Source organism: Marmota marmota, unplaced genomic scaffold, assembly GCF_001458135.2.
Source record: "Marmota marmota marmota unplaced genomic scaffold, marMar, whole genome shotgun sequence".
Classification (NCBI taxonomy): Eukaryota; Metazoa; Chordata; class Mammalia; order Rodentia; family Sciuridae; genus Marmota; species Marmota marmota.
In genome coordinates this window covers 23253554-23279941 of record NW_026000185.1, presented here as the reverse complement: position 1 = coordinate 23279941, position 26388 = coordinate 23253554, and the positions used below count along the sequence as shown (strand labels likewise).

The following is a 26388-nucleotide window of genomic DNA, read 5'->3' as shown; positions in this document are numbered from 1 at the left end:
AGGATGTGGAATGCACCTCCCATAGAGTCCCACCAACCCCCCGGCCTCGATGTGCCCAAAACTTGCTTGTGTTTAACAGTAAAAGCCCTGCTGTGCTCCGGGCTCCAACTTTGGGGATTATCCCTCTGGGCCGTGGCGCCATTAATACAGTGTCACTCTCAGATCTCTGGGTCCTGACCCTCATTTCCTGCTACATTTCCCCAGTGGACGTCCCACCTCACCATGTAGATACGACCCCATCTACACTTGCCGGCTCTCCCTGCCGTCCACGTCTGCACCCAAGCTCAGACGGCCACTGTGATCTTCCGCAGAGGCTCGGCTTCATCTTGCTGCTGGGCCCCTCGGGCCCCTGAGCACACATGCTCAGAGGAAGGAGGCATGACGGGGAAACAGAGGCTCCCCCATGCGGTGGTGATTAGAGGAGGAAGAAAACGTTTGCGTCTCAGCCAGGTGATCTCAAGGGTCTGTCACCCAGGCAGGGCAGGACAGAAGCACCATTGCATGGCTCCGCACCCACACCCTGCCAGGTCCACCTGCGGCCATATGGCACTGCCCTCCCCGGCCGTCCATCCTCACCTGGGTGGAGTCAGGAGCTCACTCAATGTTTCCCCAGGGCTAAGCAGCCCTTTGGATGCTCTGCCCCCAGGAGCACACAGCGTGAGACTGGGAAGGTTGGTATTTTTGCAGCAGCTTAACGAATCCTCCCCCCAACACCTGCTGTTACAGATGTGACTTGTATTTCTTTGGCAGAGGCATGCAATCAAATCATCTCAAAACTTTAATATTTAATTTCAATCTTAAAATTTAACAGATGCAAAGGCATTTTATGTATCATCTGCAAACTATGAGGCATAATTAAGGATGCACGAACCCATTACCCATCTAACAACCAGCCCACGCACAGTTCCCTGAACTGACCTGTGAGGTCTTCCTGTCCACACCCTAATCTGGTACTCAGGTAGAGCAGGTACTTGAGGTCTGCATTTCTAATTTTTTGCTTCTAAATAGCTCTACCTTGCTTTCTGGACATTTCTTCTCCTTCCTGTCTGCATGCAGGGTTTCTCTTTCCTGTCTGCATGCAGGGTTTCTCTTACCGTTGGGCTTTTGGCAGTTTGACCAGGACATGTCTGCCATACAGCAAGAGACGGGAGGCGTCCCCTTGTCCTTTCCTCCCATCTCTTGTCCTTATCTGCACTAGATGAAGAGGCTCGTGGGGCCCAGGCCAAGGCGATGCAGGGGACTCCCTGGGGAAGGACTGGGCAGAGGGCTGTGGCAGCTGGTCCTCCGCTGGCTGGGAGTCTGCCAGGGCTTGGACTTGGCTGGTCCCCTGAGGGCTCATGTCTTGGAAGCTTGGTCCCCAGCTGTGGTGGGCCTAGTGGGAGATGATCCGGTCACTGAGGGTGTTGCCCTTGGAAGGGACTAAGCCAGGCTGGAGGAGAGTTCCCAGGAGAGCACTGTCACAAGAGCGAGCCTGACCCCGAGCTCCTTGGCTCCTGTCTCCCAGGGATGACTCTCACGTGTGCTCCCAGCTTGTGAGGGCATCCTCCAGGAGGCCCTCTGGGGCAGTCGGGGAGGTCTCACAACTGGGCACACTGAGTCGTGGCCTGCAGGATGACACAGCTGACCAGACAGCGTGGGTCACGCTCCCCACAGGGAGAATCCAGGTGTCCCAGAGGTGGGTGTGCTCCTCCCTGGGGTTGGGGCTGGGTGGGTTTCCTTGGGACCCTCCACCAAGAACGCTGAGCCTTGTCTAAGTCCAGAACCCTGGGGTCCACGCCCTGCCTGGGAAGAGGGGGTACCATGTGACCGGAGGCAGGCCCAGTGAAGGGCCAAGCAGCAGAGCTTCCAGGAGGCTCTGCTAGGAGGACCAGCCAGGCCATGTGCCCCTGGGAGAAGGGGATACAGAGGCCTGAGGGGAGCACCCTGGGGAGGAGCTCTCTGAGGACAGAGGGGCAGGGGACCGCAGAAGGCGGCAGGCTGCAGCAGCAAGATGCAGCCCACGTCGGCATGTAGCCATGCTTTCAGGATAAGGGGACCCGGGATGGACACATCTCATGTGGGAGGAAAGAAAGGAGTATGGCAGGCCACCTAGACCTCCCACAGAGTCCTAGTAAAAGATATAACGACAGAGTAAAGGCCGGGGTGAGAGGGCAAGGTGAAGGCCGGATGTTACCTTTCTTGCTACACAATGACAGACGATGTGAGTCGGTCAGGAGTTAATGACACTGGTGATGTCCTGTGGATACCAGATACCATGTACTCCTGGCTCCATGCATGCCAGGTGTGATCTGGATGCCCAGGATAGGTGACGTCAAGAATGAGTGGATGCTCATAGATGGTTGCCACCACATCTCCTTACAGATTGGAGAAGCAGCCCAGGGGAGAATGTGGCTTGCCTCTCACGGTACAGAGTAGGGGCCTGGACGGGGCCCACGTCCAGGCGTCTGGCTCCCCTCCCGCCACCTCGCCCACTAGCTACCTGCTCCAGGCCGGGTCTGGCTGCAGGAAGGCGGCCACCAGCCTGGGCTGCTGGCTCCACGCCTCCCCTGGAGCTCATCAGCCACAAGATGCGCCAGAGTCCTAGGAGCAGGACTGGATTCCCAGCTACGAAGGTTCATATCCTAGGACCCGGAAATGCCCCCTAAGGGAAGCCCTCTGTCCACCAGGTGAGTGGCGACAAAGTGCTAGGCCGACTATTTCAAAGGGCTTGTGATGGAGGAAGCCTGGAGACCTCTTTAATGTCCATCAACAGAGGACGGGTAACGAGACTAGAGAGAGCCTTCAGGAGAAGAGAAAGCGGAACATGGAGCCCACACCTCACCCTCACCCCAGCGTCTGTCCCCAGGGGAAGCTCATTCAAATGTCCAAAGGAGAACAAGCAAAGGCCCCAGGAGACCGTGGTGTGAGCAGCATCTAACCAGGGCACAGCACCCCCAACCTGCAAAGGCCCACTTACAAACTTGATGATGAGATAATTTTTAATAAATACTTTTGGCATGATTTTAAGAAGTCCTAAACCAACTGATAATAACAGAAAAAAAAAATTCTTTGCAACATAAATTACACCAAAAGAGCTGATTTACTTGATATCTTAAAAGCTCTTACCGATTCGTGAGAGCAACAGCCAATGGAAAGATACACGCTCTCCACAGTTTACAGGGGAAGACGTGCACGTGGCTTCTCAGCACACACATTCATGGGCTTTGATGCTCTAATTTTATTTTCCTTCAGCTCCAGATATTTTTAATGCTATCATAGCTTCTTTTTGATCCTTGGCTTATTGGGGCCTGTTGGGGGTTCATAAACTCATTCTTTGTTTTTGTCTTTTTTTCCCAGCTTGATCCCATTGTGACCAGAGCACAGACTTCATCCCCTCACTTCTGAGGTCTGAAGAGCCTGGCTGCGGCATCCTGTGCGAGCTCTGTGCTGGGGAACGGTGCGTGGCCTCCAGGGCTCAGGTGCAGGGGCCTCTGTGTCAATTAAGTCAGACTTGTGTCTCAGGATGCTCAAAACCCTCATGTTCTCATTTGCCTGCTTATTCTACTTGTTACTGGAAAATGAGCTAATGTTTAGAAATGTGACTGTGGATTGGCTTATTTCTCCTTTAGACTGAATCCTGTTTTATTTTACGCATTTTGAAACCCTGCTATTCGGTGCACGTGGGCTCAAGATTGCAACCCTTCTCCTCAGTTACCCTTCTCATCTCTAGCAGTGCCACCTGCCTTAAACGCCACTTTGATACGGTTATATTTACACCAATTTTCTTTTAGTCCATGTCTCTGTTGGATATCTAAATGTGCATTTTATAATGTTTCTGCATCTTTACATTTAATGCATATCTTTTGTAAGCAACATATTGTTGTATTTAAAATTTTTTACTTGCAAAATCTATATACTAGAACAAAATACTTAGTCCATTTAAGCTGGCGTCGTCACTGATATATCTGGGCTTAAACATGCGTCATTAATTACATCCTGAACGAGGCACCCTGTTCTCCTGGAGGACTCTGAGCCTTCATAACACTCACCCGACCAAGGGCCTTCCTTCCCTCTTCCTGTTCAGTGTTGGCACACTCAGGTTAAGCCCCGCATTAGGCCATCAGATGCTTCCGCCATTCACTCTCCAGGGTGCCTGGCCACTGGCCCACCCCATCCGACTCTTCTTAGGTCTCTGAATGACATTTGCATCTGGGGGCATTTTTCACCTGCCCCAAAATCTCTCTCCAGTGTTTCTTTTAATTCAGGTCTGCTAGCAACCAACTCTGCTGTTGTTTGGCTGAAAATGTCTTTATTTTACCTTCATTTCTGAAGAATATTTTTTATGGGTATTGATTTTTATAATGGCACCGTTTTCCCTTGAGTGCTTTAAATAGTCCAAGAATAAGTGATGTCTACCATTCTCCACGGCAAAGTCAGCTGCTGGTCACTGTGAGTTCTTCACATCGAATGTGTCTCCTTGTCTCTGGTTTTGTCTTAAAACAATACATATATGTATATATGTATGTATATATGTATGTATGTATATGTGTGTATATATGTAGTTACGTATTGTCATACATATTCATACACTGCCTGTACATACATATTCCGGGTCTCTGGTTTTCATCCGTCTTACATGATGGACTTGGTGTGATTTTCTTGCAGGTGCTGCGATTAAGTTTCACAGAGTTTTCAGTCAATACTTCTTCAGATCCTGCTCTGCTCACTCTTGCCAAGTCTTGGTTCTCCAAGTTACAGGTCATAGATTTTTTTTTCTAACTAGGTCCTTCTGTGTTTCCCATCATTTTTCTCTTGTTTTAATCTATTTGCTGGGTTTTCTTCCAATCCATTTATCCTGTCCTCTGCGGCGTCTGACTCACTGTTAAACCTACTGCATTATTTATTTCAGTGATCCTATTTTTCATTTTCAGGACGTCAACTTGAATCTGTCTTTTAAAGGAAGATCTCAGGCCTGGAGTACATTTTTCTATTTTTTTTTCATTGATTTTCCTGGACATACTGATCGTTGTTACTTTGAAGCCCGCGTCTGATAACTCGGTCCTCGTCCACTGTGGGGTCTGCTTCCTGCTCCATCCTTGTTATTTGTTTTAGTCTCTCGACCCGGCTTTCGGCTCGGGGAGTGGGTTCCGCTTCACAGAGCTTGTCTTCTGTGGGGCTGACGGAGCGGAGCTGATGTCTTAGTCCCACCAAACGCTCATTTCATGCTTATCTGCAGCCTTTCTTTCCTTCGAATGCCCACCCCTCCTAGGGCCTCGACATTCAGGTCTGCTAGCAACAAACATTCACCAGGATCAACCTCTGCGCTTGTCCCCAGCTCCACTTCTGTCTCCCCAGAGCTGTGAGACTAACCAAAATGTCTTCTTGCTTCTTTAAATTCCCTTAGCACCTAGAAACACGGGGCCCTGAGCAGGCGTCCTGACTTACAGGTGTGGCTGACGGACGTCTGGGGTGGACGTCGAGTGCTCTCTTCCAGGAGAAAGGCCTGCAAGTGCGCACTTCCCCCCTGGCCATCGGGCCCAGTGTTAATCTCACAGCAGTGAATGCCACGGTCTCAGTGGCCGTGCTCCCTCCTCCGCCTCTGTGCGCAGACTCCCTGGAGTGAAATGTTCTGGAAGCTCCGAGGCCGCCTTCAATGCACCACTGTCCTCTCAGTGTCTGGAGCACGGCTCTGGGGTTTTTCTCGGTCACTCTCTGACATCTTCAGGCTGCTGTTCTGTTGCTGTCACTCAGCGTCACAGGGTCAGTCGCACACAAATCACACTGCATCCTACAGTGGAGGACGCTGCTTCTCACACCTCCAGAGGGCAAATGTCAAGAGCAAACCAACATCAGTGGATTTAATTATCACATGGATGTTGGGAGTTTCCATTCACGGAGGATGCCACAGGCGAAGTCGCCGAGCTGCGGAAAGCGGGAGGCAGAGCTGGACTCTCCACGACGGCACGTGATGGGTGATGTCCAGACGGTGCTGGGTTAGATGTGGTGTGTCCCATGCCCGAGGTTCGTGCGCAGGAAGTGTGCTCCCCAGGGTGGGGTGCTGAGGGGGGGGGCCGTGGAGGTAACCAGGTCACCTTCTCTCAGGGGTGGGTCAGGTCCTCTGGCTCGAGGCCATTTCCCATAGAGAGTGAGCTTGGCCTCCCATCACGGGCCTCCCGCCCTCCTGCCCTGTCCTTGTGGCCATTCCCTTTCTCTTCTCGGCTGTGTTGTGAAACAGCCCCATGGTGACACCAGGTGATGGACTTCCCAGGCCACTAGAGTCGTGAGCCCAACTGAGCTCTTCTCTTTATAGGTCACCCACACCAGGCCTGGCTGCAGCATCACAGAAGGGACCAAGCCAGCAGCAGCCTCAGGAGTCGATAAGTGGGCAAGTGTCAGGGACAGACAGCAGGAGGGCAGGCCCACCGACTGCCCAAGAGGGCGGGTTTCACGAGTGAATCAAAAAATGCAGCCGAGGACAGCACTGGACACTGCAGGTGGGCGGGATCGGAACGCCAGGTGAATGCAGATTGAGTGCAGGGGAAGGACTTCCACACCGGTGCTGGAGGCTGGCCTGGCCACTGCAGAAATCCACGATGGGTCATCTGTGCTGTACAACCAGCAGTCGGGCCCCCTCCCGCCAACGGCCCCAGAGAGAGTGATGGGACTGAAAGGGCTGCGAGTGAGCGTGTCCACAGGGCAAACCAAGTGGGTGTCACGGGGAAAGAAGACCTGGCCACGGTGACTAAAGACGCTCTTAGCCAAAGGTCTTAGGAGATAAAGGAGGCACAGGCCCTCCTGGCCCAAAATGCCTGGAATCAGAGGTCTGTTCTGGATTCCAGATTCTGGAATATTTGCATATTCCTAATGCGGTATCTCAGGAATGGCCCTGGGTCTGAACATGGAGTCCGTTTATGTTTCAGGGAGACCTCAGACACACACCCTGCAGGGGAGCTGGCACCATATTGTCAGTGCACCTGTGTTTTGATGGACATGAGGTCTGGTGTGGGTCTCTGGACACATCCACAGGAGTGACTCTGACTGCAGAGTCCCAAAGATTGTCACCCAACCCGTACAGTGCCGTGGAGTGGTTCAGGTCCTCTGCAGAGGGTTCCTGAGTCCTCACTCTCAGGTACCAAATGGACATTTGATCTACCACGCCTCAGTCTCCTCACCTGTTAAATGGGAGTGACCGAAGAAGGTCACCATAGAGCTACTGGGAGGATGAAAGGAGACACCTACGCAGGACGGCTTGGAAGGGGCCCTGGAACCCTGGATCAGCGTCAGCCATAGTAGCTCTGCTCAAGCACGCGTACTAAACCTCGCTGAGTGGGCACGGGAGGATGGAAACGGACAGCGAGGATCCAGGGAAGAACAGTGCAGTCCATCGACAGGGTCCCGCGTGGCTGGCAGCCAGGGTGGGAGCTGCACAGACTGGGAGGACCTCCTCCACGTTCTGAACCCCAGATGCCCCGGGTCAAAGCCGAAGACCAAAGCCAACAGAGCAAAGTGGGGACAGGTCAGAGGGCGGACCTCTGCCATCTCCCAGCAGGCTCTCAGTGCTCCAGGGCAGAGATTGCCTTAGATGGTCCTGCTGAGTAAATTCACGCCATCATCTGCCCATTGTGTCTGATTAGGTTCTTTTAAAAACTTACTTCTGTTCAGTTAGTGAATTACTAATGATGAATTAACTACTGGGTCAGCCCCAAGTGGAGGATCTGCCGTATCCACAGACGACTGCTCCCCTCGCCGATCTCTGAACAGTGCTCATGCAGAAGCCATGTGGCACCTGCCGCCCAGCATCCATGGAAGAGGTGGAGACAGGGGACCACAGGACGTCCTTCTGGAGGTGACCGCCCTGAAACCCAGCTGAGTCAACGCAGAGGACAGGAGGCAGGGGACGGTGGGGTGGAAACCAGCAGCACAGACCCAGAGTTCAGAGCGGAGGCAAGGAGCCGGGCAGCCTCCTGGGACGGGCAGGGTGGAGGCTGCCTGCCCGGGGGCCGCCCCTGGCAGAAGCCTCCTGCCAGCCCTGGAGGTGAGTTAGCAGCCCAGGCTCCAGGGCATCTTCAGAGCTAGCAGACTCCAGGGAAATGGCTCGTTGCCTTTTAATTAGCTGAGCAACCTCACAAGAAAAATCTCCTCCAAAGGCGGGAGTCAGGGTCCCTTTACATTTCTATTTCTGTTTCCAAAGACCTTGAACAATAAAATCCAACTCAAATGAAAACAGCCGTGATGGTGGGGGGAGCCTGAACCCGGGGCTCCAGCCACCTTTGACACCAACACCTCTGCGCACACCTGTCTTGAGCATGTGCGTGCAGTCCAGGCCCAGGGGATCCCAACCCACACCAAACCCAGCGCACCTGGGGGGCAGGGCAGCTTGGCCTTCCCAGCTTCAGCAGGAGCGGCCCCTGCCCAGCGTCCTGGGCACCAGTTCTCTGCCGGTGGCTTTACGTACATTACCTCTGCCAACATGACCATATCACGACTGAAAGCAAGCTTATCAGAAAGCCACCGTTAAGCCACAGGAGGAGGTTCAGTCGTGACGCTGACCTAAGAATCACACAAGGAATTTACCCCCAAGACCCTCAACACACTCTGCCTGCTGAGGTCGGCTGTGGGATTTCTGAAAATGTATTTGGACTTCAAAACGAAGAATCTTGGACCAGAGATGTTTTTTTTCTTCAAAAAATTCTCCATACAGAGAGAAAAAGGGTGGGGAAAGGTGGGGAACCCCATGAACATGGAAGGGAAAGTAAAAGAGTAGAGAAAGGGGAAGGGGAGAGAAGTGGGGTTCTAAAATAGAAACCTCCATGTGAACTGGGGTGCCTGGTCCCACGGTCCTCATGCTGCTGTCAGATCAGGAACACGGCCAGGTGTGAACGGCCTGCCCATCACGGTTCGCTCTGCTACAGCTCTTGGTGCCCATGACCCATGCGTCTTTAGTTCATGACCCAATCCTGCAGAAACGTCACTTGTTCAAGACCAGATGCAGACAGACCCAGCGGGCCTTCTCCAGGGACAGGGGCAGCCTCTAGAACCCACCTGAGCACCCCTGTGCCCACCATCCCTGGGTCTGGGGTGGGCAGCCCCCTGCCAGGGAAACACACTGGACACCCACAGAATTCTGCCCTCCTCCGTGGGCCAGTGTGCAAGGAGGAGAGAGGGGCAGGGGGCTCCTCATCAAAGCCGAGCAGAGCTAAGGGGGCTGTGTACTGATAGCTCAGCCCCCCATGGTGGGGCGGGGGCACTGGGACCTCCAGAGCCAGCCCCTGGTGCCCCTAGTGCCAGGTGAGGAGGTCGTGGGCACTGCCCTTGGGCAGGGTCAGTGCTGGTCTCGTGGACTGAGTGATTCCTCAAGAGGGCAGGTTGTCACAGAGGGAGGCCACCCACATGCTTGGCCCTTCTGCACGAGGCCAGTTCTCCGGATGCTTCCCCGCCAGGCTGTGACACAGCCTGGACCCTCACCACAGCAGCGTGTCAAGCCGCTTGGACCTCCCGCCACCATAAGTGGAGCCAAGGGAGCGTCTTTAGTGCATGGAGTCCCCAGCGCAGCCTCCTGCACGCAAGGCACATGGCTGAATCAAGTCCTCAAGCAAAAAGACCTCAGAGGATAGGCCGAGGGGGGCGGACGGAGCACAGCACCGAGGCCCTTTTGCAGCTGGCCCCTCAGGAAGGCTGGGCTGCTGGCAGAGCCAGCGGGGCTACTCCCACTGGGGAGCTGGCACCCCGGCTGTGTTCAGGTGGGGATATTCCCGACCCCTACAGGGCGGGGAATGCAGGCCAGGAAGGAGCCACTGAGCTGGCACAACACAGGGTCAGCAGCAGGTCTAGGGACACTATGAATGTCACGGTCCTCTCACAGGACTGTGCTCTGGGTGGGGGGGCAGGTGCTGGGTCCCTTGCTGTTCCTTCTGCTCAGATGCCATCCTGCTTGATCAGGGGCAAGGTCTCTAGGTGGCTCTGGTGGCAAATGAAAGCCGAGTACACAGGCCTTCCAAATGCTGCGTCTCCGCATTGCTCCTGTCTGGCGGGGAGCGGCGGTAGACCGGGGAGCTGTCATGCCCACGAGTGTCATTATGACAGCGGCTTGGACTGAAGGACAGGCCATAAATACCACAGACAGTCAGAGGACAGAGGCCTCCCTGGTCACCTGGAAAGCAAGCCCCACAGGGAGATCTGCTCATCTGCCACCCCACAGGTGACCCAGGCAGGGTGGGAGGGGAATTTGGACGTGACATGCCCGACTCCATCATGTGACAGATAAAAAAAACAAGGACAAGGGGCTCGTCCAGGGTCACACTGGCTATGTAGAGGGTGGAGAGCAAGATCCAGGTGTCCAGGTGCCACCACCCCCCCCCCCAACGTGATTTCCTTGATATTACAGACTAATTCCTGCTAAAAACCTAGATGTCACCTTGGATTCCTCTCCTTTCCCCAATGCCCCTCCCCCACATCCTATAGTCACCAGGGTCTCCTTAGGGACTTGCAAGCACACCCCCAACTGGGCTGCTCCTCCCCACACCCTCCTGCCTCTCAGGCCCACCTCAGCTCCCACCAGGCTGACCTCCAACCTGGAAGAGTCGAGTCCAGACCTTCACTTGCCCCCAGAACCTCCAATCCACAGAGCCACCAAGTGAGCTCTGACTGCCCGAGCAGCAGGGGACGCCCCCATCCACAGGGACACTCATGCCCAGACTCCTAGCCCAGGCCACCCGACTGCACTGCCTGCCGTCCACCTCCCCACTGTCCACAGGCTCACAATGCTCCCGTCAGATCAGCTTTCTTGCTTCGGGGACCTGGCCTCATCCACCGGCCCGTGTACCAGACGCTGGCAGGTCCTGCATACGGATTCCATTCCCGTGGACCCCCACATAGCGCCCCCACGGCTCCTGTCCCAGCAGCACCCTCTCCCCCAAGGAGCCGGCCTGGCCTGCCATTCCCAAGCAGCCGCTGTCCCCACCTGTGGCCTTGCTAACCCCACGGTGGCAGTGCTAAGCCACGGCATGTGTCCCCTCCCTGTCCTCACAGCCTGTGCCTGGAATCCGCCTGGTGCACAGGAGCTCTCAGCAGACACCAGTTCAGTTACCTGGGGAGGACGGCAAGAGCGCTGCTCTCTGTCCCCACACACGTTCTTTTTAATTCACGTGGAATGTGACAGAGAGCCCCGCTCCATGCTCGGGAGAAGAGTTCACTTCTGATAACGAGAGAGAAGCAGGGACAAGGCCCTCAGCTCCTGCAGGATCTCGGTGAGGACTCTGATGCGGCCTCTCCAGTGTCACGGCCGCACTAACACCAAACAGATGACAACCGGGAGAGCCAGCAGCTTCCTGCTCTGTGCTCGCCCTGAGCCCGCCTGGAAACCAAAGCCCTGGGCGCAGGTGCTAAGGAAGCCTGATCATCTGCGAGGGTCTCCCCTGCTGGGAGCCACGACTCTCACATCCACAGGGAAACGAGGCGGAAGAGGAACGGGAGCCTGTGGCTCTGCACCCTGGACGCACCCCCGTCCCTCTGGGGAGACCCCATGGGACCCACAGGTCCCGTCCCAGCTTACCAGGGTGACCTGAGCAGCCCCCATCCTCTACCACCTGACATTCCTGAAGCCTTCTGACTTCTGTCAGATTGTCCCGAGACAGTTGTCAAAGGACCAAAGAATTCTGACAGACGGGGAGAAGTCTTTGTGTGAGTCAGGCTTTGATCACTAGTTAAATCCTGTTCCAATGCTCTCAGCGGGCAGCCAGGGTCAGCTCCCCATTTTCTCCCTGCTCTGCAAGGCTCGGGTTGAACAGGGCACCGTGACAATGTGACAACAACGGCCAGGTGTGCAGGGGCGGGGCTCTTGCAGGTACCAGGAGCAACGTGATGGCGATGAAGATGAGCAATATCTACTGGGATGGCCAGACGCGGCTTGGGGCTCTCTGCAGTTAATCTGCACTGCACCCCAAGAGAGGACCGTCACCCCGTGTGGCACCAGAGGAAACAGCACAGAGCAGAGGCTATGGCACACATCCCCCCTCTTTCCTGCTGCTGGATCTCATGCAGGCCCAGACCTGGCTGGTCTGCTGCTCCCATGGTGTTGCCGCCTGCCCGGGCCGAGGGGTGGTGTCACTACACGATGTCCGCGTGGGAATCGAGGCTCTGAAAGCCTGTCCACGGCCCCTCCCCGGACCTTGACCTGTATGGCCCTCGGCAAGGCCGTCTGTTGGCTGCAAGGAGAGGTTTGGGCATCCTCCCTGGGCACAAGGAGGTAGGGCCTGGGACACCTGGGACCTTCCTCATTAAGATGACAAGGACAGAAATGGTGCTGGCACCTGGGGGCACTTCTCACTTCTGATAAAGTCTGTGAGGGTGGTTGGAAGATGGGCTGTGACTCCTTCCATTAGCTGAGGCGACCGCGATACAGGTGTCCTGACCCGCTGATGGGCTCCCCTTTCAGTGAGGGGACACGGCCACCTCCTAATGAAAGCTACGGAAGGTGCCTGGGAGGAGAGGAGCCCGGGCTCTTGGGTTGTCGGGGCCTCAGCAGTGGAGGCAGGAGGAGCTGGTGGAGCACATGTGGCCCAGGGTAGAAAGGAGAACGTGAGGGACCCCGAGGGCCACGGAGATCTTAGGAAGACACGCGCCGCGCCTTAGTCCACGTTCCTCACTGTGGCCAAAAGACCTGAGAGGACAACTCAGAGGAGGCAGGACAGAACGCCTTTGGCGATGGGCGGGGTGGTGGGCCCTGCGTGCCTGGGCAGGGCCTGGAGCGAGGGAGAGACGGCAGGCAGCGTGGGCAGAGCGGGCAGCGTGGGCAGGGCCGCAGTCTCTGAGCCTGAAACGCTACCCCAGTGACACTGGGCGAGGGACACACAGCCGGCCAGGGGCGTGCCTGCATTTGTGACAGTCGGGCCCTTCATCACCCTTCAAGGAGCTTTCTGAATCGGTGGAGAACAGCAGGAGTGAAATGAGACACCGAGAGAGACTCTGAAATTAATCATCTTGTTTTCATCCGGCGAAGGCCGTGGTCTGGAAACGGGGCCTGGCAGCCGCTCCCGGCTCTGACAGACGATTCTCTTTCATTTTCTGTGAAAGAATTTTGATTTACCTCTCTCTGTAAGGTTGAGAGGAGGTGGGAGGGACCGTGCCTCTTGGATTCGTGGTTAGACCTAATATTTTTCTTGACTGTAAGAATCTATCATTATTGGCTCTGGAAAGGTAAAAACATGAAGAAATATGGCACAGGAGCATCCAAAGGGAAGCGAGAAGGTTTAGAAAACAAAGCAAGGACATCCTTTTTGTACTCGGAAACTTAATGCTGAAATATTTCACACTCCAAAAATTCAAACCCCAGAAAGACGGCTCCGACCTTCACGACCTCCACGGTCCAACCCTGGGCTGACCCGAGTACCCAGGAGGCCTTTCTCAGCTTCCAAGCCACAAGTCACTTCATCTCTCAGATATATGCATACAATTTTCAGGGTTAGAAATGAAGCTATTTGATACTCTGCATTTTTGGCTGGTGGTGACTTTTCAAACAAGGAGAAAAAACACCGACGCATTCTCATTTTCAGAGCAGGAATTTTATCCAGTGGGCTACACTGGAGTTTGCTAAGGTTACATCAACTTCTGTTTGTGCCACTGTACATGGGGCCCTGATGTAGTTTGCCCCTTTTCATTGCTATATAATATTTCAGAGCATGAATGCACCACGATTTATCTCTTCACTCTGTTTCTGATGGCTCTCTGGGTTGTTTCCAATTTAGGCCTCCTACCCGGCGGCTCTCCTACCTGGCTCTAGGCCAGTCTCCTCCCTTCCACCACTCTGCTATCTCTTTCCTAAAAACTCAGTTAAGAATTCATAGTCCCTGTGACCTCGAAATGGGGTTGGCTCCCTACAGGCCACCGATGGCTTCTCCTGGAGGTGACACATCTCCCCTGACGTGCGGGGGGGCCCCTCCAGTCCCTCCCCTTGCTTCGGAGCTGCTGTTTTAGAGTCTGTGGCTTCTGAGGCTGGGATCCTGGGACTGAGGCAGACTCTTCTCTGGCCATTGGTTGGGCGCAGGGCGAGACCACACACAGAGGGGCCCCACACCTCGGTGGGCGCCAGTCCAGCCCCACCACCTGTTCTGCAGGGCGCAGTGAAGGGGGCTCGCTGTCAGTGTGGCCCACACCCCACCTCGAGGGGCTCCGATGCCTTTTCCATGCCACAGAGACCTGGCAAGCAGCTCAGCGGCCCTTCGGGCAGGTGCCCTGCCTACATGTCAGTACCGGGGACACACGGGCTCTGGAGGAGGGGGCTGGACTGCCCCTCTCCCACCCTCCTGGGAAAGTCCTAACCTATGCAGATGTTCTGAGCTTCCCAAGAGTGGATGGGACACACAGCCCCCTCAACCTTGGGAGCTGACCACAGTGCAAGGTCCACCCTGGGTAAAGCCTCCCCTCGGCCTCCCGTTGCCTACCCTCCAAGCCCCGCACAGAGCCCCTCCTTCCCCACCAGAAGGCCAGACCCGTCGCCTACAGCCACCGGCTGATGCCAGGACCTCACCATGGACACTACCCTGGTGCCTTCTGGTCAGGAGTACTGCAGCCTCTGATGTTCATCCAACTCCCCAGTTGGCTCCTGGTGACGGGTGACATGCAGTATCAAGCCCTTGGGGGGCCGGTAGTTGTGGGGCCAAGCCCTGACTGGAAGCAAGCGCACACGGAGGCTGTGGCCTCATCAGTCAGAAGAGAGTAGGCGGGGCCTTGTCCCTCCTGTCTGTGAGGTCTATCAACAGCTTCAGAGTGTCCCCCTGACTGCCCAGGAGTCCCCAGAGCACACAGAACAGGAGCAGGGCTTTTTCTGGTGGGTTCAGTATCACGGATGGGCAGATGCTTGGCACTGAGGACTCTCTGCACAACCCAGGGTGTGGCTTTTCACCTGCCCAGGCCTTTCAGAGAGCACGGGCCTAGCAGAGACCTTGGGCAAAGGAAGCAGGACTGCGTCCCCCTCCATCAGCACAAGTGTGCCAGCCAGGCCCAGGGCTCGGGGATAGCACCCATCCTGGTCCTGGTTTCTTTCCACTCCTTGGTGAGCCGAAAGCTCAGCCTCTGAGTTACATTCCTCCACTGTCCCTCCTTCCAGGTGCTTGTCCCCACACCTCAACATGTCATGATATTAAGGCCTTCTGTTTTAAATGAATGTCACATTGTCATCAAGGTCACTGTCATCATCCCAAGACTGGATGTCGGCCCCGTGTATCTGTGGCTGGACTCCTGAAGGCACCTCAAAGACAGCATCTGTCCATTCCTCCCCAGGGCCAGGGACGGGCCAGAAGCTGGGTCTAGAGTGGTGAGCGGGACACCCGGCATTCGGAAACGGAGCTTGTGTTCCCTCTTGAAAGGACAGATACGCCTGCACTCCCGGGCCACGGGAGGCTGAAGCAGGAGGACCGCGAGTTCAAAGCCAGCCTCAGCAAGGCCCTAAGCAACTCAGTGAGACGCCGCTGTCTCTAAATAAAATACAGGGCTGGGGATGTGGCTCAGTAGTCGAGTGCCCCCGAGTTCAGTCCCCAGTACCAGGGGAAAAAAAAAAAAAGGATGGACGGATATTTAGATCTTAGTAGAAATCTGCCTCCCGAAAGCGTCTTAGCTAGGACCCAGGTGTGCTCAGTGTTCGCGCCTGAGGAAACTTCGCTGTAGGAACAGCCCGGAAGTCTTGCCTGCACTCAAACGCTAACGTCAGAGAAGCAGGTGGCCCGAGGCACAGCTCAGGAGCAACACCGACTCCCCGCTGGGAACCGCGTGCAAAACCTGGGTCCTCTTGGGCCCTCTGTGCTTGCCACCAGTGTCTGGACGGGCACTCTGGGCATGCACAGAAACGATGCCTCTTTACTTCAACCTGCCGCACTGGTGAGTGAGGTTAGGGACTCGGAGACTGAGGCTGGTGGGGAGATTTCAGATTCCACCAGAAACAGGTCATTACCCGATGACCTTTAAAATTCTACTTTGGGTGTCCTGGGGAAAAGCTTTCCTTTCCACATCTTATCTAAGATTTAAAAAATAATAAAACAAACAACAAAAGACCCCCAAACTCCGATGAGGCCAGCTAAGCGGGAAGAGTGAGCCACAAGAAGCTGTGGGCAGCTCACCCGTCGGACGCCGACTCAACCTTGGGGACAAAGTATTCTCCCGTGAGGTGCAGGTTTGGCTCTCCTCAGCTCTCAGAGGACAGATCTAAGCACAGGCATCCAGGGTTCGAAACTGGGGGGCCAGGGGTGGTGGGTTCTTATTATTAAAGAGTTTTCCCCCAGACCATACAAAGAAATCTCAAACTCAATCAGAAAGCAATCAGTACAATAAAACACGAACACGCCTATCGCTAAAGAATACTAAGCAAATTCCAAAAACAGCAACCTCAATGGGATGCCACTGCATACCTATTAGAGTAGAAAAATTTTAAAAGAAAATGAAAAGTTGAGGATAACAAGTGCTGGCGAGGACACAGCACCTGGATGGCTCACGTGGCGTGCATGGGAGTTGAGAAGGGCACAGCCACTTTGGAAAACGTCTTTGCAGTTTTGTTTTTTTTAATAAAGTGAAACATACGGTCCAGCAATCCCGCACACCCAAGTGTTTGCTCAAGAGAAATGGAGGTTAGTGTCCATGCACACACCTGAACTGTCCACGGTGCCTTTTTGCATCACCAGTCCAACCTGGGAGTAATTGAAACACCTTCACTAGAGAGAAGCTGGGTGCAGGCTCAAGAGGCCCTGGGGAGCTCCGAGGAGGAGCAGTGCACCAGCCACCCACTGCAGGGAGGAGCCCAGACATGGCTCTGGGGGAAGCAGCCAGACCAGGGGCGCCACACGCCTGCTTCTCCTCACAGGGCACCGGGGAGAAGGCAGAGCCACAAGAAGGGACCAGCGCAGTGGTGGCTGGGGCTGGGGCTGGGGGTGCCAATTCCCGAGGGGCACGGGGAACTCGAGGGATGATGCAGGTATTTGTCTTTGTCACAGTGGAGGTTTCATGAGCAGATAAGTTATCAAAACTCACAGAACGGCACGAGTACAAAGGGCACATTGGAAAAGCTCTAATTAACATGGCAATTGTACATTATTTATGAGAAACAGTGAATCTCAATATAGGCTCACAATGGGTGCCGATCAGATCAGGGAATTAGCATCTCCGTCTCTTATCTTTCCATTATGTTCAAAGCCCTGGAGTGCCTCTCCTTCCCCCTAGAATGTGACAGTCACAGTGAACAACTGTCACCTGCCATGCCATACAACACTGGGACTTGTTCCTCCTCTCTGGCCATGTTTGGTGCCTGGTACCCACCTTCTGTCTCCCCTTCCCACTGGCCAGCCTTCCAGCAGGGACAATCCTACTCTCTTGCAATTTGAGATGGACCTTCTTTAGCCTCCACAGAAGAGAGGGGACCGTGTGCTGTTCTGTGACTGGCTCGTTTCACATCACACAATGTCCTCCAGCTCCATTGATGTTGCTGCAAACCACAGAATGTCATTCTTTGTAATGGCCGAAGAGCATTCGTCGTGTGCACACACGTCCCATTCATCCGTCCATCTGTGATGGGCCCTGATGTTGAGCCCGTATCTTAGCTGCTGCGAGTGCCGTGGCGATGAACTTGGTGGGAGGGATCTGAGGTGCCCATTCCACCTCCTCTGGCTGTGCAGCCACTGGTGTGATCGCGGGGTCATGGGTGGATCTAATCTCAGTTTTCTGGGGGACTGCACAGTGTTCCCTGTGAGGGCTGCACTGTGGCATACGCTCCCACTCACGGTGTGCAAGAGTCCCCTTTGCTCCCCGTCCACCGGCACTTGCTATGGACTTACTCATTATTTTTCACAGCCATCTGGCTGGGCTGAGGCGGTACCTCGTTGTGGCTTAGATTGCCATTTCCCTGATGCCCCAGATTTCTTCTTCTTTTAAGATGCGTCTATTCAGATCATTTGCTCATCCCAAAACTGATTTTTCCATTGTAGTTGAGCTTTCTGAGTTCCTACCAGTGGATACACAGCCAGAGAAAATTAGGGATCCCAGCCCTGGTGGGACAGTTTGCAGACACTTTCTCCCATTCAGAATGAGGCTTCCCTCTCCGCTGTGCTGATGGTTCCCTTTTCTGTGCAAAAGCGTCCTTTTGTTATGATCCTTTTATTTATTTGTGCTTCTGTTTCTTGTTTCCAAAACTCCATGGCCTCTGCCGGGTCCTGAAGCCTTTCCCGGGATTTTCTTGCTGTGGCTCTTTGGCTTCAGGGTTTGCATTTGTCGGTGACCCATTTGGGGCTGATTCTTGTGCGTGGAGAGGGGGCCAAACCTCATCCTCCTGCACACAGACCCTGGTCCCCCAGCACCACTCCTGGGGAGCTGTCCTTCTGGTGCCCCTGGCAAAGTCGGGTGGCTGCAGCTGCATGGTTTGTCCCAGGTTTCTGTCCTGCCTTTGGTCTCCCTGGTCTCCAGGTCTCTACCAGGCTGCCCGGGTCACTGCCCCTGCCCTTGTCGTCACTGCTCTAGAAGGGACAGCTTTAGCGACCTCTGTTTTAGCAAATCTGTTCTTGACATATGAAGGGGCTGCTCCGTTGGCATGTGGACTCTGCACCCATGACTTTCCTGAGGTTATTAGTCAGCTCTTAACCTCCTGGTGGGGTCGGGTAGATGGGAAGTACGCTAATCCCGCCTTCTCCCTGGGTCAGGATGGGCAGCGGGTGCAGCTGCTGTGGAATCCCTGAGTCCTGTGTGCAAGGAGCGTGTCCACGCAGCACGGCCCGGACACACAGCGCCACTGCAGCCAGACGGGGCTCGGGGCAGCGGAGGTGATGATCGAGCACGTGGTGCGGAGGTCTTTGATAAGGGTCTCACATACGGATTCATTCAGACACGCGGTTGGTTTCTTCTCATCCCAAGATTCGAGGGTGCTTTACCCCTAGGAGGAGGCAGTAGGTGCCCTCCCAACAGGAGCTGGTTCGCCTGAACCCCGCCACCATCTTCCTCTGTACCCATGGGTTTGTCCCAATCTCAGCATGTTAGGGACAGAGGCCAGAGCTGGGAGACACTCTGACACATACCTTAGAACCAGGCCCTTAAGAAATGAAATGGAAAACTGCAACTAGAGATTTAAGGCCTCGTGTTTGCAAAACGCACGCTGCTCTCGTGCAGCAGCTGCCCTTGGGTGCCCTCCAGGAGCGGGCAGGCAGCAGACGCTCTGAATGGAAGGTGCAGTGATTGCCCACCTTGCCCCTGGGCCTGAACACCTGGGCAGTCAGCCCGTGGCCTTCTCAACTGCCAGAGAGAAAGGGAGTGCTCCTATCTGTGAAGGGCTCCAGCCAGCACCACCTGGGCGCCCTCCTGTGTGACAAAGCCCAGTTACTACCCAGCAGCTAGACCCACGATAGGAAAACCACTTCCATCAGCGCCAGGAGCCTGTGGTTGGCTGGTCCTGCAAAACCGAAAGCCCACTTCAGGCTGCGTGGAGGCCCAGGTGCCTGGGCTGAGTGGCTTGGCTCAGCGTTCCCGGCAGACGCGAGGAAGACCCCGACGACGGCGTCGGTCAAACTAGGAGGTGAGCAGAGGAAGGGATAAAGCAACACTGATGGACGGCTGAGCACCGCCGCAGGGCACTGCCCAACAGGAAAAGACCAGCAAGCAGGATGGCAGGGCGGCCGCTCGAAGGCACCGAACAAACAGGCCGGGAAGAGGAGACAACTGACGACGTTGGGAGGCACCTGCCTGACCCACTGACTGCTGGCACCCTCCCCGACCCCGAGGAACACCTTCTGTAGCAAAAATATTGTTTGCCTCGGTCTGAGGGACGCCCAGGGCTCCTGGGGGAGACGGGTAGGAGGGCTGGGGTAAATGATCGGTGAGGAGTGTGCGGATCCCTAGGTAGGGAGTCCCCAGGTGGTGACCGTGGGCAGGTGGCTCCCTGGGGGCATGTCCTGTGATTCACTTTGTCCCTGTGGAGCTCGTTGTCTGCTTCCTGGTGCCAGGTCCCCAGCTGCTCTCCTCCTTCACGCCCTTCGGCCATGAAGTTCTGCCTCCACTCCAGCCCAGAGCTACAGAGTCGGCCGTCTGTGGACTGAGACCTCTGAAACTGTGAGCCCCCAAATGAAGTTTTCTCCTTAAAACTGTTCTTGTCAGGCCTTTTGGTCATAGCAGCAAAAAAGTCTGACTGAAACACATATTGACATCCGTAATTTCTAAACATTAAGTCAGGCCTAGGAATTTAGAGTGGAAAGGAGGACAACTCAAAACCAGTGAATATTTCCTGGGCACCTACTATGTGCTAAGTACCAAACCAGAGAGTTCACACACATTGTCTCCCTGGACCCTCTTGGCAAACCCAAGGAGCAGGGTGGTATCGTCATCTCCACGTAGAGTGCAGGATGGCTGTCCTGAGAATTCAGTCAGTCCACCTTCAACCCAAGTGAAAAGCAGGGAAACGGTTCAATGTCACAAATGGACCCAACAAAGGACACCCAAGGCCTCCAGACATCTGGACCTGGATGTGCTTGGATTTTCATATCCTTCAAAACCCGCAGCCCAGGGGTCCTCAGGCCCAGAGCTTAAAGCTGACGTTCACTGGCTCTGGACGCCCACAGGTGTTGAGTTGTTCGTTTTGATGCTTAGAGAAGAAACCGCACAGCTGACTAGAATGTTGTTCTGCCACAAAGATGTCAAGTTATCACGAGTCTGATTTATCTTTTTGTTTTAGTTTATACCCGAAAGAGAACAATTTTACCTTCTCTTCTGTTTTCATCTGTGAGGAAAGACTCCAGCTCTTGCACACACCCAGAAGAGGAGCCGTAAAGTGCGATGATTCGGCAAAGGTGCGTCCACTTCTCCAAGAGTATTCTGCCACGAGTGACCATGTCAGGCAAAGCTGAGGGACCTCACCAAGAGGGTTTGCAGGACGAGAGCAGTGATTCCCACTTAGGGAGCCATTGGGTCTGAATGCTCCTCTCTGTGGACGACCATGCGGCTCTGACCTGGTGCCTCGCCTGCATGGGTGCCTGGCAGTGATCGATGGGTGTTTAGCTTCCCAGATTTGATCCCTGTCCAGCAGCCAAGCACCGGCAGGCTCAGCTGATGGGCAGACCTGTGTGCACAGAGCCATCTCTTCAGACCTCTGTTTGTTCCCCTGATTCTGCAGCTCATAGCAGTCACATGGTAGAAAGGGGAAAAGGGGACAGAGGGTCAGGACCACCGCACTGAGCCCCAGGGGTTGTCCAGCAAGTCAGGAGAGGCTTCTGCAAATCCCCCACCCCACCCCCAGCCGGTGAGCAGAGGCTGACGTATTCCAATCGATGGTCTCTGAGCACCCAGCACAAGAAGGTGCTCGGTATACTTCACAAAAAGCGCTTGGCCAGTGCATCTCCTAAAAACAGAGCCCTGCTTCCAGTGTTCCTGACTTTCATTGCTGACGACATAGAAACAACAGATAAGGCAGCAACGGACCCAGGGCCGTGAGCCAATGTCCACGGCACCCACTACACAGTTACAACAGGAATAGTGTGTCCCCTGCTTGCTGGAGACGTGGGCCTTTGAAACCAGAGCTGCATTTACAAACTACACATTCTCATTAAGAATTTTGGCAAAGTTAAAATTTATGATAATTTCATGCGACGAGGGCCCAAGACTTCATCTTCATTATCACTGGGGAAAAAAAAAAGAGCTGGCTGGGCAAACAAATAGGGTAAACAGAATTACACAGCTATGTTTAAGTAACTCCAGGAAAAAGAAAACTGCAAGGGACTTTGGCAGCTTAATTGAGGGTATAAAAGGATGCTAATTACCCATGTGTCTCAGAGCTTCCATTTAAAAACACTTTGCAAAAGTAGCAGTTAGTTCCAATTACCTTAGACACGCGAGAACGGGGGGACCATGTGCTCAGACCCCACTTCTTGAAAATGCCTGAATCATGCCACGTTCCTAACCAGCCCAGGCTGGCCTGGCTTACGGGGTCTGAATCCATGTGGTTCTGTGAAAGACACAGCGAATAGGAAGCTGATCCTGGTCAACGTGGCTCAGGCTGGGGTGAGCCTTGTGGAACAGACAGAGCCACCCTGGGTCTCACTCCCCTGGGGACAGAGCATGTGGTCAGGTCTCCCTGGCTCCCACAGCCCTGGGAGATTGTTCTGCTACAGTGCTAACTGACCCTCTGTCCCGAGCGGCTCTAGATGGAACAGTGGGTGGGACAGGTCTTTGTGGTTCTCTGTGACCTGGGGGCCTGAGAATAGAGGGGCAGGCACGTGCGGGGACAGCTGTTGAGCTGTGGACAGAGCAGATGGTCCTCCTCCCCAGCCTGCTCTCAGCTGGAAGGAGTGTCCTGGAGCTGTGGGAGAAGGGACGGTCACAACCTGGTCCAAAGCTCTGCTCGGGCTGGGCACCCGCCCCCGCTGGACGGTGGCAGCGATTGCTCAGGCCAGCACTGGGCTGGAGGCCCACAGGGCTGCACTGGGCAGCGACTCAGCAGGTGGGACGGATGTTCCTGTGCAGCCTGCTCGCTGATCATTAACCTTCTGTCTGGGAGGAGGGCCCTGTCCTGGAGCTGGAGCCACAGCGGGCCTCCCCTGGCTGCCAAAGCCACCCCACCAGCTGTGGCTTCTACCAGATCCAACGCACCCGGGCTCGAGTCCCCAGCAGAAAGGAAGGTGCCTGGGCACACAGGTGCCAGCCTCTGAGCAAACCCACCCCAGCTCTGTCCCCCGGGGAGTGAGACCCAGGGTGGCTCTGTCTGTTCCACAAGGCTCACCCCAGCCTGAGCCACGTTGACCAGGATCAGCTGCCCAGAGGGAGGCCGAGGACAAGGCACTCGAGGAAGGATGCAGACGGCTTCCTGCCTTGCCTCCTGTGCGTCAATGGGACACTGGCTGTTCTGGTTGGTGGCATCTCTGCTCTCAGAGTTAAAAAGAATGAAGTCTAAATCCAACGCCAGCTTCGACCGGAGCGTCCCTGCTCCCATTCGCCACCCTCACCAGTTCTCCTGTCGGGATCCACAGCCAACGTCTCCCCTGGGCCTCTGAGGCACCCGTGTATTCCGAAAGGTTCCGGGCCTGGCCCTCTGCCATGCTGACTCTTACCCTCTTGCTCCGTTGCCCTCTCTGTGGCACCTGCTGCGGACACAGGAAGGGTCCCCTGCGAGTGCAGCCTAATTGCCCCGGACTCCAGGCTCATGGAGATCATTCCCAACCGCACCATGGAGTCAGAGCGTCCTCAGGACAAACTCCTGCTTTTTCCTGGTAACTGGGCCTGGGTCAGCCTCTGACTTTGTTTGGTTGATGTTTTCAGTTAAGAACAAAAGTGCTTTGCAGGGTAAACCACTGAGGAATGTGAGGACAGGGTCATGGACACCACAAAGTCCCTGAGCAGGCGGACTGAGGACTAGAGGGAAGGCCATTTTTCCAGGTCAGGTAAGTTATGAGGGTGGTTTGGGCCACCCACTGTTCAGGGATGGGCTCTGTAGTTCTCCCAGAGGCAGCAGAGGCCTCCGTCCCTGGGTGAGGGCTGCCTCCACAGCCTCCCGCAGGAGGTTCTGTGCAGAGGAGGGAGGGCTGTGGGAAGGGCCGAGTCGATCCCCAGAGGGCAGGAGAACCGGGACTGGACGGGCACTTGACCCATCTGAACGCACGTGAGCTTGATAAGGACGACCCCCAGGGGTGGGACCCCTGCTTCCTCCCCAGACTCGACAGTCAGACGGCTGGCACGTGGCATTCAGCCTGACCTGTCCGCCCCACAGGTGGTGGGACACACGTTGCCACAGTGCTGCCAAAGCAAAGCAAGGAAAAGCCACACCACCGTCCTCATGTCCTCATGCCACCAGCTCCTGAGCCGGAGCCAGCAAACATCTGCGTGAGCTACTGCCAAAGAAGCGCCCAGCGATCAGCGTTTCCTCTGCACGGCTGAGACTGGCCTGAGTCTCGGGGACCTGAGCCACTAATACACCCTCACAAGGCAGGGCCTCAGCGGGGGTCACCCTCCACGGGCATCCCTGGTGCTGAGGTCACCCTCCATGGATACTCCAGGTGCTGAGGTCACCCTCCACGGGCATCCCTGGTGCTGAGGTCACCCTCCATGGACATCCCAGGTGCTGAGGTCACCCTCCCGGGCATCCCTGTGGAGCTGCCCTGGGGGAGGGCGGGCCGAACAGGCTCAGGGTCCCCACACACAGAGAAGGCCACACAGTTCTCTCCACCCCTGTGGGGGACACAGAGCCGGCAGGAGGGAGGCCAAAGGAAGCAGGTGAAGCTCCAGCAGGCCCTGGCCCAGCTGCCCGGCCATCTCACTGCACCCCTGGTCCTGTCAGGGTCACCAAGACTCTGGACACCAGTACCCAAGAACACAAGGGTGGCTGCTGGTGGTCACAGACACGCTGAAGGATTCTGAACTGCACAGAAGAGTTAAAACAAGTGTATTCAACAGAAACGTGATTTATAGCTTGCAACCCCAGAAAGAGAAAGGGTCTGGGGACAGCTCATCTGTTCAGTGGATAAGAGCATCCACCCAGTGGAAACCGGACACACAACATGAGGAGAGTACAGGTGCGTCTCCAGTGTCTGCAGCCCCCACACAGAGGGGGATGCGGGTTAAACTTCACCTCATCTATTCTAAGACAAAGCCTGTTGGGTTGGATATCTTAAAATCCAGCTATAGGCTGCTTATCAAGAAAATCCAGGTGAAAATACACAGAAAGGTAGAAAATAGAACTGTGAAAGAGAAAGCATTAATAAAATGGTCTAAAAATAGTGGGATGATAACCAAACCAGAAGATTTAAAAAGCAGATTAATCTTTAGCTAACCTAAGAAAAGCCTATAAGTTATTAAGTATAAAAAAATCACTCAAAGGAACCGTTTCTTGCAAAGAATTTAAAAAGCACCATGGCTGCCTCACTAGAGAAGGGAATTCAGGCAAAACGCCCCGGGAGGGCGCGGGGCTCGGCCTGGGCCGCAGGAGAGCAGAGAGCCCGCAGAGTGTGACCCCAGGGGCATTTCTGGACCCTGTGAAGGAGAAGGCTGAGGAAATCCTGGGAATCCAGCCCAGAAGAGTTAAAGGCTTGGTCAGGGTCCAAGGGTGCTGTGGCTTAGGACCCACTCACCCAGGAATAAACAGTAATCCAAAGGGAGATTCAGTGAGAGCTCTGTAGGGTCCCAGTGCAAAAGAGCAGAAATCAAGTGTGAGGGTGTGTTCCTCTGCCTCTCCCCACAGAGGGCCTGAGGCAGGCCCCCCAGGAAGAAAGAAAAGGGAGTTGTTAGCTTACGGTTTGGGGGAGCCCAAGAGTGGGTGGCCCAATGGTTTGGCCCCTGTGAGGGCCACAGCAGGTGGTATAGATGGGGAGCACCGGGAGAGGTGGGAGAGGGAGGGACCCCTCCCCAGAGAGGGACCCACCCAGAGAGGAAGCCAGAGAGAGGGAGGAACCCATCCCCAGGGAGGGAGCCGGGGTGGGAGGTCATTCCTTTAGGACACTGTCTGGAGAAAACTAACTCTGGGGTCCCAGAGAAATCACCTTAACTCTACCCAAGGACAGGGCCTCAGGAGTTAAGGACACTTCCCCCCCAGGCCCCACTCATTAAGGGTCCACCACCTCCCTGCACTGCCAAGGGATGGACTTCCTGATACTTGAGCCCTCAGGGACACATTCAACCCACATCTGACCACCAGCACTGGAGAAGTATCTGAGATCTGTGTAGAGGATTAATTTGACTCTTGTATTAGGGACATCATCAGGATGGTGCTGACCAACCCCAGGGACACTGGCTAAGCCAGTGCCGGGTATCGGCCACAGGTTTACGTGGCCACGCGGCTGCCGTCCTTGCTCTCTGGGCTTCTCTGCCCCTTCCCTCACTGCCAGGTCTTCCACTGGGGACATGCGGGAGGCCTCTCTCTCCTGGGGATGCCATGATTGGCTGTGTCTCCGGCCATCTAGGCCGACTTCGGCTGGAACCTTCTCCCTACCTTTGCTGCTGCCCAGGACACCGAGTCACCAGAGGTAGGACACTAAGTCAGAACAGATCAACAAGAGGCAGGCGCAGCACCGAGCCACAAGTTGACAAAGGTCATGGAAGGGGTCAGGAGCCAGAAAGCCCTGCCGGTCAATAAGCAGGACAGGCAGCGCGCCCTGAGACCAGCCTCAGGGCAGAGGTGCGGCCACCACAGAGGTGGGCAAATGGGAGCTCTTGGAAGGCACAGGGGAGACTGTGGTGGCAGCAAAGCTCTGGGAAATAAGTCGGCTGTCCTTTCTGGAGCTGGAGCTGGGAGGGGCCTACAGGGGCTGCCCCACCTGCCACAGGGCCTGGGAGTCACAGGGCAGCACGGTGGTCAGACCAGAGCCTGGAAACAGAACCAGATGGAGGATATGGAAACCCCAACACAGAGTGGCCTGGGAGGAGGAGGAGGGAGGAGGAAGGAGGAGGGGGGAGGAGAAGGGAGGGAGCCGG

General features: G+C 55.3%; 1 protein-coding gene and 1 long non-coding RNA gene across 10 annotated transcripts in view; one reads left to right on the top strand and one right to left on the bottom strand.

The window, feature by feature from the left end:
* Positions 1 to 26388, bottom strand: part of Caln1 (calneuron 1) — a 237332-nt gene that overhangs the window by 72192 nt on the left and 138752 nt on the right. The gene's annotated exons all lie outside the window — the stretch shown is intronic.
* LOC125612376 overlaps positions 21973 to 26388 on the top strand; it is a 13000-nt gene continuing 8584 nt past the window's right edge. For 2 of the 9 annotated variants that reach the window (XR_007342738.1, XR_007342734.1), the window contains exons 1-2: positions 21974 to 23366; positions 23693 to 25940. This is a non-coding gene — a long non-coding RNA (uncharacterized LOC125612376). Of the gene's footprint in view, positions 23367 to 23692; positions 25941 to 26388 lie in introns of all 9 variants that reach the window. The other 7 variants (XR_007342742.1, XR_007342736.1, XR_007342741.1 and 4 more) reach the window with 6 other exon arrangements.